Genomic DNA, 12,748 nt, shown 5'->3' with positions numbered 1-12,748 from the left:
CTCCTCTAAAAACCTGTATGGAGAGCATCAGTAGGTTTTGTACCAAGGGAGACACCTCTGCTGCTTTGTGGGATGTCATTAATTGATGCAAGTTTTCTCAGTGATGGCGAAAACAATTAATGATGTACGTATCTGAGAACTCCTCTGTGCAATCACAGTCCTGTGGATTGTATTTAGATGAATGACACAAGTAAACTCCAAGTGCAGTGAGTGCTATCTGAATTAATCTTCAATATCATAGCATTAAGTGAAAGCAGGTAGCCTTTCTTTAAAGCTTGCACATAGCACTTTCAAGTAACAGGAAGAAATATTAAGCAACAGCTGATATTCAAACAGTGGATGGAAGGAAGGAAGAAATGAGAAAAATTCAATACAAAGCAAAAGTTTTAATTTATCAGAAACACTAAAGATGATTAAAAACAGCTTTGCAAGCTACAGCCAAAGTTAGAAGGATAAGAGAGATGACAGTAAAAACAGCCCATATTCCCATCAACCTACTAAGATAACCACTGTCAATTTGTAAGGGGCACTACAGCAGCTCCACAATCACTTCCAGCATTTAGTACAGGAGCACAAGTACAGGAAAACTGCCGATGGGTGGAAGTAGATTTAAGATACATTATCTTAACCAATTTAGTTAAATGCATTTCAGTGTATGATTTAGAGAAAAACATGCCATGCAATTTAAATTTTAAGTTACAAAGCATTCCCAGAGGAAAAGGCTTACATTTTTACACGTCCAAATTCCTGAACCAAATATCTAAGCTACGCATTTGTTCAATGAAATCCACCTCGATCATTACAGGGAAACAAAAAATATTATGCAACCTGAATCTTATTATTTCACATTTTATCCATCCATCACAATGCTACAATGAAAAACAAACCATAATGGTTAACGTATAAAGACAATCCCCCCCACCCACCAATTTGAACGAGAGAAATGGAAGGCAAGTACAGAATCTGAAAAATCATACATTCCCACAGTTATTAATGCCAATATTATGCTCAACTGGAAAGGCAGCTCTTATTTACAACTATGAACATTTGAGCATGAAACATGGTTGAAATGGGAATTGCAAGCAGCAAGGTGAAAAAATACAAAAATAGATGCTTACAAGTTGGATAAGCATTTCCTCTCAGCTGCTGAATTATTTCAGTCAACTTCAGATGTGTGTTCTGCGTTTTTTCCCTATTTGTCCTTTTGTAGGTTCAATGCAAAATAATAAAGATTTTACAACAGAGAATAGAAAATGACAATGAAATATACTCTGCAACCAAATTCACTATCAACCCCATGGTGTCAATAATAACCCTACCACATTTTTCCACAGACTGACAACAGTTTTCCTCACATATCTTGTGGAACAGACAGCATGGCTACACACCTGCCTCTCATTATACTGCCAGGCATCAAATGCATCACTCAGCTACACACGTGCAACACAGTACATTTTCATTAAAAATAAATACATGGTGGCATGGTAGGCAAAATGAAAATAGATACTTTAGCATGAAGAAAAGCATTTGTTCTGTCAGTTATAGAAGTCCACAAACAACATCACTTTCTCAGTTAGAGGGAATTTTAAAAAGCTTAATGCAAAAATCTATTTGGGGTGACAGAGGCTTTACCTGACCTGGATAACCTAGAAATAATCATGTTAAATATACTTTTGCATAACTATATCACGGTAAATTTTACTTTAACGATAATCATGTAGCAGTCATGTGGTTCTGAATTATGTTTTGTACCACTTGTATTAACATTTTCCTATTGACTGAAATTAAATATGTAATATACATTTTGCTATAATGATTAACTACACAACTTCTACAACTTCCTTTTCTGTATCTCATATTATCCTAACTCAGGTAGAGTCAACCGACAGAATCAATACTACCATTAGTCCTGGGAGCAAAATACTCAGCATATGGCTCAAAGAATTGCATAAATGTAACATTCAGGCCAACCTACCAATCAAAGAACACTCAGTGTGAAAAACTGCTCATTATCCAGTGGCATTGTTCCAGGTCCACCACACGTGAGGTTACTGGACGAAGACAACACTGAATCAACTTACTTGGCAACACTGCAATGACAGATTAGACAAATGCTCTCTCCCATTTTTATTTGGGATAAAGCAAATGCAGGCCATCAAATTGGAAAGCAATTTCTTTGCTAAAAGAGGAAAGTTGGCAGAGAAAGGAAAAAAGCCATCCAAACTTTCACCTGCAGAGACCACACATTCCTGTATCTTGTTGCAGACTGAAAATGCCTGAAAAATGTACAAGAGCAAATATCTGTACCCCTGCCAGAAAGCCAAAGTCGTACACCCCCTTCCCACATATACCAACATGTATCCAGCCCTAGCTGGAACTCCCTTTCCTCAACAACCAAAAACACATGATTTATAAACAATGCCTGACTTTGCTAAGATCTATTAACTGAACCATCAATAATTAAAGTTCAATTGCTCTTGCTTCATTCGTTGAAAGGTGTACAACAACAATTACTGCCAATTATACACTTTCATAGATCTGATCATTGTACACAAGACACAATACTTGTGGGGGGGGAAATGGGCAAATGCATTGATAATACAGCAGCTCATGTCACAACACTGAAAATGCACCAAGCCACAGAATATATCTTGTGCCAGTAAAGCAAGCTCCTCACCACAATTATTGCCAGCCCAAATGGCACCCAGAGACAAATCATTTATTGCAGCTTGCCATATCCAAAATGACACCCACCCAATTAAAAACTAAATTCAGAATACTTCCCATTCAAAGTTAATATTCCAATTAAAATAAGTCATTCTATATAAATTAAAAGTCATCATATGATTAGAAAAGAAACCCCTGTCAGCTTAACATAGCACAAAAAGATGTTACTTCAATGAGCTTGGGAATGCTGTCTATTTCAAATTCATTTCCCTCTGCTTTCCCTTTCTTTAATGCAGAATTAAAGAACAAATTCAGTAAATCTTTAAAACTGTAAATATGCTGGAGTAGATTGTTTTCTGTCCTCAGGGTAAGATTAAGTATGTCATCTTTTCGTTTGGGAGGCTATGACCAGTGGCATGCCACAGGGATCGATTCTAGGGCCAATGCTCTTAACAATCTATATTAGTGACTGTGATGAGAAGATTAAGAGCAATATCTCCAAAACCTGCTGACGATTCAAAACTAAGTGGCAGTTTGAGCTTTGAGGATACAGAGAGCATTCGGGGATAAAGACAGGTAAAATGAATATACAGAACATTGCAAATCATCCATCCTTCTCCTATCAGTATTGAAAATCATATGGGAATAAATTTTCTTAAATCTCTCTTCAGGATAAATTAGTAATCAGATAAGATTACACTGAATAATATCCTCCCTATGATGATCCTGAGCTCGTAGGCGGTGGGAGCCAAAAAGACTACTGCATTGCAATTTTACTTTTCCAATCACCCACCCTTTGATCCCAATTCTTCACCAGAAATTTTAGTTTGTTACTTTTCCTCAAAGATTACATATCTTGAAAAATAATGAGTTCAAGAAGCATAAAACAGAAACAAGATTTTAACTTTTGGGTGAGGTGATCAAACCATTACAAATAACAGAAGGGAAAAGTAAAATCTTTATTCTCACCTTTTCCAAATCAATGTGGATAGCTGTATAAATCTCCCGCCCCACAATATTGAAATTAATACATCTGGTATAAATCAATGATGTTAATTCATGGAATTACATTTCATTTTTAAAGCTAATCCACAGAATTCACTCCTGTCTTTATCATTCTGGAACTATCAGGTCACCCCGAACAGTGAGATATTAAACCAAACTCACTGTTACCTATCACTAATGTTTCCCTTTGTAGCAGAAAGAATGTAGTGGCAACCACAAGCTACATTCAGCAACCAAAGTTAGGTAGTATATTAAACACATAGGCAATTAATTTGCACTGTTAACTATCTAACAAAGGAAATCATAATTCTTAAGCTAGATCTTTCAAAAAAAATGTTGCAATAGTACATTACACCGTCCCCCACCCCACAAAAACCTTATCAATGAGCAAAACTATGAGATCAACATAATGTGCAGTTACACTAGAATTTTTTAAAATCTCTTGAACATTAAATTTAGCAAGTACAACATGAAGTCGTCAAAATTCATTGACTTGCTATGAAATGCACTGATCAACATAATGGGCCAGATTTCACTGTCAAAATTACAGCAACACAGATTTGTCTTTTTTTTTAATGTAAACAGCACAGCAATGTCAAACAGCTTTTAAATGCCAACATCCAAAATTATTGGACAGAAAAAAATCATTACGGCTCACCATTGAAATAATTTAATCTCTCATGAAATTGATGCACTCATGCAGTAGGTACGAAATAAAATTACCAAAGTCAAGTGCGAGAACCCTCTGAGCAGTGTCATAGTTATTAATTACTACCATTCAACCACAAGAGTCCCAAAATACTTCACTCTTTCAAGACTTCTGTAACAAGTGCTCTGATATTTTAAAAATACAACTTTAACCTAACTTTTTTTTGTATCCAATTGCATTTTGCATTCATTCACTTTAATTTGCTTGTCTACTCATTTCATTGTCCTCCCATCTGATTGGTGGGTATTCACAGTTACCTGCTCTGTTTCCATCACTGCAACACACTTCCCTTGGGCTTTCAGCAATGTTCCACTGGGGTTTTTACAAGGGCAAATCTAACTAACTGATATGTGCCATTAGATGTTCTATTAATGAAAAATTTGGAGAATCAATCAAGACCAATTTTTCCACTGTAATTCTACAATATAGGAGCTGGTTGGCATATACGTCTCAGCAATCAGATCTCTACTAAAAACATTTCACTTTCTCTGCCTCCAGCAACTAAGTGTTAGCCAGCAACTAATATATGCAGCCTGCATTGGCACCAATTGCTCATGAAGCCACTGCTTTGCTCTGGCTGAAAAACAGAAAACTTGGAAACCCTGTTCTCCAATACCCGTTGACCCTTTTAAAAGCAGAATATTGCACAGGCTAATAGTCACAATAAGATGATCTAAACAATGCTAAGAGACCATACTTTTCAAAATAGGAGCAAAGTGTCAGTGTTCTATGAAAGTCTGTCGAATCTGCAGCCTCCAATGTGATAATCCAGCTCTGAAATCTGAGATGATCACTTGTTTGTGCTTACATTTCTTAATTGCTGGTTTCTTCTGTTCAAACTTTCAGAACCTGAAGGTTTGAAACAGCTGTTTCATAGTAACAGTTCCTTCGTTAGCAACAAAACTGAAATCAGAAGATGTATTGTCAGCAAATCCCCAAAAAAAAATGAAAGGGAACACTGAGCTAAACTTTATATGTATATAACTCAGAGTAAGCACCCAGGTGGTCATAATGAGAACAGTTTAGCAGATTGTTCTGAGCCACATTAAACACCCTGCTAAAGCAGCTATAAAATATTGAATATATTGTATAGTAAACCAATTTTTCTACATAGAATATGAGCAGCAACAGTTCACAAGTTACAGAATTCTCCACAATATACAATTCTCTTTCAGCCAATCTCTCCCAAAACACTTTACTGCATGATAAATTATCCATATGGTGAAGCATTGCTGACATTGGTGGACTGTGACCTTTCCTTCTCCTAACACACACATTCACACCTGTTCAATTGCCGTACATCAAAATTCTATTTAGAATCTTTGAAGTTGGTCCCACTTAAAATCTTTAAATTGGCCCACTTAAGGTAATTGGTTTATTATTGTCACATGCCCCTACATAGAGTGAAAAACTTTGATTTGCATTGTCATCCATACAAATCATTTCATCACTTCAGTACATTGAGTTAGTACAAAGGGAAAAGAAATAACAGAATGCAGAGTATAGTGTTACAGTTATAGAGAAAGTGCAGAGCAGGTAGACAATAAGGTGCAAGGTCCATGATGAGGTAGATTGTGAGGTCAAGAGTTCATCTTTATCATACAAGAGGTCTATTCAAGAGTCTTATAACAGTGGGATAGAAGCCGTCTTTGAGCCTGGTGGTGCGTGTTTTCAAGCTTTTGTTACTTCTGCCCAATTGAAAGTGGGAGAAGAGATAATAATGTCCGGGTCTTTGATTATGTTGGCTGCTTTCCCAAGGCAGCGGGAAGTGTAGACAGAGTCCATGGAGGAGAGGCTCATTTTCATGATGGACTGAACCGTGTCCACAACTCTGCAATTTCTTGCAATCTTGAGCAGAACAATTGCCATACCAAGCTGTGATACAGCCAAATAGGATGCTTTCTGTGGTGTATCTATAAAAATTGATGAGGGTCAATGGGGACATGCCAAATTTCCTTAGCCTTCTGAAGAAGCAGAGGCACTGGTGAGCTTTCTTGACCGCAGCATCAACATGGTTGGATGAGGACAAGCTATTGGCAATCTTTACACCCAGGGACTTTAAGCTCTCAACCATCTTCACCTCAGCACCATTTATGGATACAGGGGCATGTGATGTATCCCCCTTCCTGAAGTCAATGACCAGCTCTTTTGTTTTGCTGACATTGAAGGAAAGGTTGTTGTCATGACACCATACCACTAGGTTCTTGATCTCCGTCCTGTACTCCATCTCATCACTATTTGAGATTTGGCCCACTACGATGGTGTCACCTGCAAACTTGTAAATGGAGCTAGAGCAGAATTTAGGACACAGTAGTGAGTGTACAGGGAGTAAAGTAGGGGTCTGAGGATGCAGCCCTGTGGGGCACCATTGTTGAGAATAATTGTGGTGGAGGTGTTACTGCCTATCCTTAACTATTATGGTCTGTTGGTCAAGAAGTCAAGGATCCAGTTGCAAAGGGAGGTGCAAAGTCCTAGGTCTAGGGGTTTGGAGACAAGTTTGTTTGGAATTATGATATTGAAAGTGGAAATGCAGTCAATAAATAGGAGTCTGACGTGGGTGTCTTTGTTATTCAGATGCTCCAGAGATAAGTGTAGGGCCAGGGAGAAGACATCTGCCGTGGACTTGATTCGGCGGTAGGCAAAGCCACTAGGTGATAAGTCATTAAGGCACGTTACCTCATTTTTCTTTGGCACTGGAATGATAGTGGTCTTCTTAAAGCAGATGGGAAACGCAGATTGGAGAGGGTAAGTGTCTGCAAATACTCCTGACAACTGATCCTTGCAGAACATGGCCGGAGTCTCCATCTGAGCCAGACGCATTCCACAGCTTCAGTCTCCGGAAGACTGGTCTGACATCTGCAACGATGACTGTGGGTACAAGTGCGTTGGAGTCATTTCATTGCCTTTCTGTTCAAAACGTATATAAAATGCATTGAGCTCATCTGGGAGGGGTGCATTGTTATCAGCGATATTGCCCAACTTAGTTTTGTAACCTGTTATAGCATGCAAGCCCAGCCACAATGGATGCCTGGTCCGGGACTCAATTTTGGACTGGTGTTGTCTCTTGGCATCCCTGATAGCTTTAAAAAGATCGTACCTTGATTTCCTGTATTGGTCAGGGTCACCCGATTTGAACACCGCAGACACGGTTGGGTACACAGTCCTCTACGTATTTGCTGATGAAGTCCAGTGACATAATCATTTAGATTTGCCACTGAGTCCTTGAATATGGAGCAGTCTACCAACTCAAAGCAGTCACACAGAAGCTCATCTATTTCCAATATGGCATCCAATTTCAAATAAAAGTAGTGGAAAATTTCAATGACTGGAGGTGAAGAATCAGCATTTACACACTTGAACAGCAAAGTAAAAATAAATCCAAAGTCTGAAAATAACAATGGGGATGATTCACAGCATGTCAAAATACATAAATAACATCACTATTACCCTCTGCCTTAATGTATGAAGTCTGGTTACAGTTAGAAAGAGAGTTAGCAAAATTTGTTTCCCCAAGAAGTTAAATCAGGCAATTAGGTCTCAAGTTACTCTCTTGCTATTACAAGGCACATTTCAACAAACTATAGTCAGCTATTCCTCTTTGGATGTTCAGGGCATGCCCTAACATAACTTGGTAGATGCAGTGTGAGTCAGTTACAAGCCTATCAAACAGATGCATTTAAACTCCAACAGCTGTAACATAGATCTCTCATTCTTGTCCGTACAGGTGGATTCTGACAACTTGTTTGGCTCAAAAATGTTATGGTTGGATACGAATTTCTACAAACAACAGTTAAAACAAAAAGCCGTAAGGATTTTCAAAGTAGAGGCTTAGACAGAGTACAAGTGACTCTTGTCAGAAATGATGATTAGGAAACCAGACAACAACCATCCTATACAAAAGACATATGAAGAGCTAGAGACATCGTTACACATGACTAAGGTCACATGTAGATCAGAAATTATATAATTACACAGTGTTCAAAACACTAAAGCAACAGCAGTTACCACATTGATTAAAAAAAACCATAATGATTCAGATCCCACAGATGACTTCTTTAATTAGACCCATGCATTCATCGTGAGACTTGCAATTAAGGCACAAGTATTAAAATAATTAACAAAAAGCACCAAATGAACATCATTCAATATTATTGTTACTCACTTTTTACTGGGTTCCAATATATGCTAATGGCATCCATGTTTGTTTCAAATTTATAAAATAAAATCTTACACCTTTACTTCAATGTGACTGTAGAGTATCTGTACTCCATGTATCTGTGTGATCATACTGTAATCCTTGTTAAACAAGAGAACCATATATGATGTGCCTGCTTTGCAGCCATATCACAAACTCAACAGGTAAATTGTTTAAATATGCTGCCTTGTAAATAAACCATAATGTGCGTGCATATATACACATGTAGGTGGGTGTACACAATAGCACAAGGAATAGGAGGCCACTCAGCCCCTCATGCTTGCTCCACCATTCAATGACACCACTACAACTTTCCTGTACGAATCCCATATCCCCTGATTCCAAATATCCAAAAGTCTATCCATCTGTCTTGAATATACTCAGCAAACAAGTATCCACAGCCCTCTTGGTCAGAGAATTCCAAAGATTTACCACCCTCTTCTTTTCACCTATGTCCTGAATGGTCCACCTTTTATTTTGAGACTGTGACCCCCCACCCCCCCGCCCCAGTTCTAGATATCAAGATATCACAGCCAGGAGAAGCATCAACCCTGCAATAATTCTGTATGTTTCAATGAATTTTACTCCTCATTCTTCCAAACTCTGAGTTTATGCCCAATCTGCTTAACCTCTCCTCATATGTCAAACCTGTTACCTATCAAACCTGGTTGTCCTTTGCTACCATCTACAGTCAATAAAGGTAGGGAGAAGACTCGTGAACAATATCCTAGATGCTGTCTCACCAGAGCCATATATAATAAGTGCAAAACATATTTATTCTTGTACTCAAATTCTCTTACAATATAGCCCAACAAATTGACTACCTTCCCAAAAGCTTGCTGTACCTATCAGTTACATTTCAGTGACACATGTTCAAGGACACCCAAGTCTCTTGGAACAGAAACACCTTTCAATTACTCACCATTTTAAAAATACACCACTTTTCTTTTTGTTTCCCTACCAATGTGGAGGACACCAATATTTTCCAAATTATGTTCCATTCTACCAAAAACCTTGCCCACTACTTACCAGATTCCAGCATTGGTAGCCCTTTCTGTTCTTGCTTATCTCCCTCCAGCGGTTGTCTCCAACCTTCACACTTCCATCCCTGCACCTCGCTCCATCTGCCTTTCATTTATTTCCTCTGTCTGCTTCCATTATCATTCACCTGCTACAGTCCCTTTCCAACTCCTTTTTCTTCCCCTCCCCTCCCTTACCTGGTGCAACCTGCCTGTTATCTTTCACCCCTCCTCACTCCACCAATCATCTTGGACTCCTGTCTCACCAATCCCCTTCCCCTCTTTATACTGGCCATCTCACTTCTCGACTCAGTTCTGATGCAAGGCTTCAGCCCAAAGCGTCAACAATTCCTTTCCTCGCACAGATGCCGCTCGACCACCACCCCGAGTTCCTCCAGCAGATTGTTTGTCGCTGTGGATATATACTTGACCCAGTCACTCTCAGATAAAGATTGAAAACAACTCAAGTCCCAGCACTGATTCCTGCAGAAGCCTGCTGGTCACAATTTCCTACCCGAAAATAATTAATTTTTTTCTTATTGTGTTTTCTGTCCATTATCCAGTCCTCAATCCACATTAATATATTACCCACAATACTGTGTGCTCCAATTTTGTTCAGCAATCTCTTCTGTAGCACCTTATCAAATCTGTTCTGGAAGTCCAAATACACAATGTGATTCCTTATTATTTACAGCCTCAAAAAAAGAAAGAGTCTAACAGGTATGTCAAACACTATTTCCTTTTCACAAATCCATATTGATCTGCTCAATCCAATTATTTTCCAAGTGCCCTGTTGCCAATTCGTTAATAGTAGATTTCAGTACTTTCCCTACTACTGAAAGGCAAACTGGTCCATAATTCCATTTTCTTTCTCCCTTCATTCTGAAATAGTGGAGTTCCATTTGCTATCTACCAATCTGCTGGAGCCATTTAAGTAACTAGGGAATTTTGGAAAGTGATTATCAGCACATCCATTATTGCCACAGTTGCATCTTTCAAAATCCCAGGATGCAAGTCATAAGGTCCTGCAGAATTCTCACCATTCAGTCCCTTTCATTATCCCTATACAAACCTGTGAAGACAGAAACAAAATTTCCCTATTCCCCAATGTAACGTCTTCCATTTCAGTCAAGGGACCCACAAACTTTATCTGAGCAATAAACAATCTTTTCAAGGAACTCAGCAGGTCAAGCAGCATCTGTGGGAGGAAAGGAATTGTTGATGTTCCCAGTCGAAGCCCTGCATCAGGCCAGAATGGAGAAGTGAGATGATCTGTATAAAGTGGAGAAGGGGAGTGGTGAGAAAGGAGTCCAAAAGAGATTGGTGGACTGAGAAGGAGCAGAAAAAGACAGCCAAATTGTGCCAGGTCAAGGAGGGGAACGGAGAGGTGGAGGAGTTGGGAGACATTGGCAGATGAGTGAGAAATGGAGGCAAAGAAAAGGCGGGGGGGGGGGGGGGATGGTATATTGAGAGGCAGATGGAGCGAGATGGGGGAAGGGGTGTGTAATGGTTGAAGACAGCTGCTGGAGGGCCATTGACCTAAAACTTTCTCATTTTTTTCTTACTACAGTGTTGCATTCACCCCCAACAAACTCTAAGAAATGCAGCTTTTCTTCAGAAGTAAAGAAAAACTGTTCAACCCATGGCAACTGTGGTCCAGAATCAAAGTCACCTCAGTAGTCAAATTAAAGTATGCAGATGATGCCAGTGTTTGTGCAAGCTTGGAGGCTGAACTCTAAGATTTTGTTCCCTTGTTTAATGAAGCATATGAGCAGAGGGCCTTACACTCAACATCCCCAAGAATAAAGGTCCTCTAGCACCTGCCCCAACTGCACCACACCACCTTCTGAAATTAAAGATTCTGGGAATTATAAGGCACTTCCTGTAACTTGGGAGACACCTCTTGGCAAAGGCAGACATAAAATGATGAAATTCACTGTTATCTTCGATGAGCCAGCAAAGCCTTCATTCAATTGAGGAAGGTGGTATTTGAAGATAAAGACCTCAATCTGGCACAAAATACATGGTCTACCAAGCAGCATTGAATCCGTGTCATCCTACACACTTCTGAGATGTGGACCACCTACGGCAGATATCTCCATTGAAAAATAGCACCGTCTCCCCCAAGGTCCTCCAAAGTTACTGAAAGGAAAAGCGAACCAACAAGAGCATTCTGTCCCAGGCCAACATCCAAAGCATTGTGGTCATAGTTACTCTCAGTCAGCTACTTTCAACAGGCCACATCATTCACATCCCTAGGACCAGACTCCCAAAATAGAACTCGAGTAGATTATCTAACAGAGAAAAAGATTCAAGGGTGTACTCAAAGCTTTTTTGAAGAACTGCAACATTCCCAGCAATTCCTTGGAATCTATGCCCATCTCCCATCCAAAGTGAAGGAACATTTAGGATGATATTGCAAATTGTGGCCATGCATCAAATGTGCACAGAAGTTTTGCATAAACAGTGGAAGGAGTGCACCACCTCACAAATTACCTGCCCTGTCAGCCACCAACTACCCCACCTGGAGGAAACCCACACAGTCACAGGGAGAATGTGCAAACTCCACACAGACAGCATTCAAAGTCAGGATTGAACCCAGTTCTCTGGTGCTGTGAGACAGCAGTTCTATCAGTTGCACCACTGTGACGCCCAATCCATTGAGCAGACAAAACCCAACATTCAAGGTTGCATCTTATTAGGCACGGTAGCGTAGCAGTTAGCGTAATGCTATTACAGCACCAGCAACCCATGTTCAATTCCGGCCACCGTCTGTAAGGAGTTTGTACGTTCTCCCCATGTCTGCATGGGTTTCCTCCCACATCCCAAAGACATACGGGTTAGGAAGTTGAGGGCATGCTATGTTGGTGCCGGAAGTGTGGCAATACTTGCAGGCTGCCCCCAGAACACTCTACGCAAAAGATGCATTTCACTATGTGTTTCAATGTACATATGACTAATAAAGATACTGTATCTTATCTAAAATTGCTGCATCAGTGAAAATGACATCCAAGACTGCTGGAGAATTTCTTCCACTACAAACGACTACAGTTCCCAGAGCTAAATCTATAAATCCAGCGTCCAAAACCTACTGCTGACACCAGTTTAGTCAATTACTTTCTTCACAATAGAAAAGTATTTCAGTGCCAAAAG

General features: G+C 39.6%; 1 protein-coding gene across 1 annotated transcript in view; it reads right to left on the bottom strand.

The window, feature by feature from the left end:
- The window catches only part of LOC127568304 (arf-GAP with GTPase, ANK repeat and PH domain-containing protein 1-like), a 540,943-nt gene that overhangs the window by 512,217 nt on the left and 15,978 nt on the right, over positions 1-12,748 (bottom strand).

The sequence above is a fragment of the Pristis pectinata genome, chromosome 1 (assembly GCF_009764475.1).
Source record: "Pristis pectinata isolate sPriPec2 chromosome 1, sPriPec2.1.pri, whole genome shotgun sequence".
Classification (NCBI taxonomy): domain Eukaryota; kingdom Metazoa; phylum Chordata; class Chondrichthyes; order Rhinopristiformes; family Pristidae; genus Pristis; species Pristis pectinata.
Note: the sequence above shows the minus strand (reverse complement) of the source record. Positions and strands in the feature narration are given on the sequence as shown.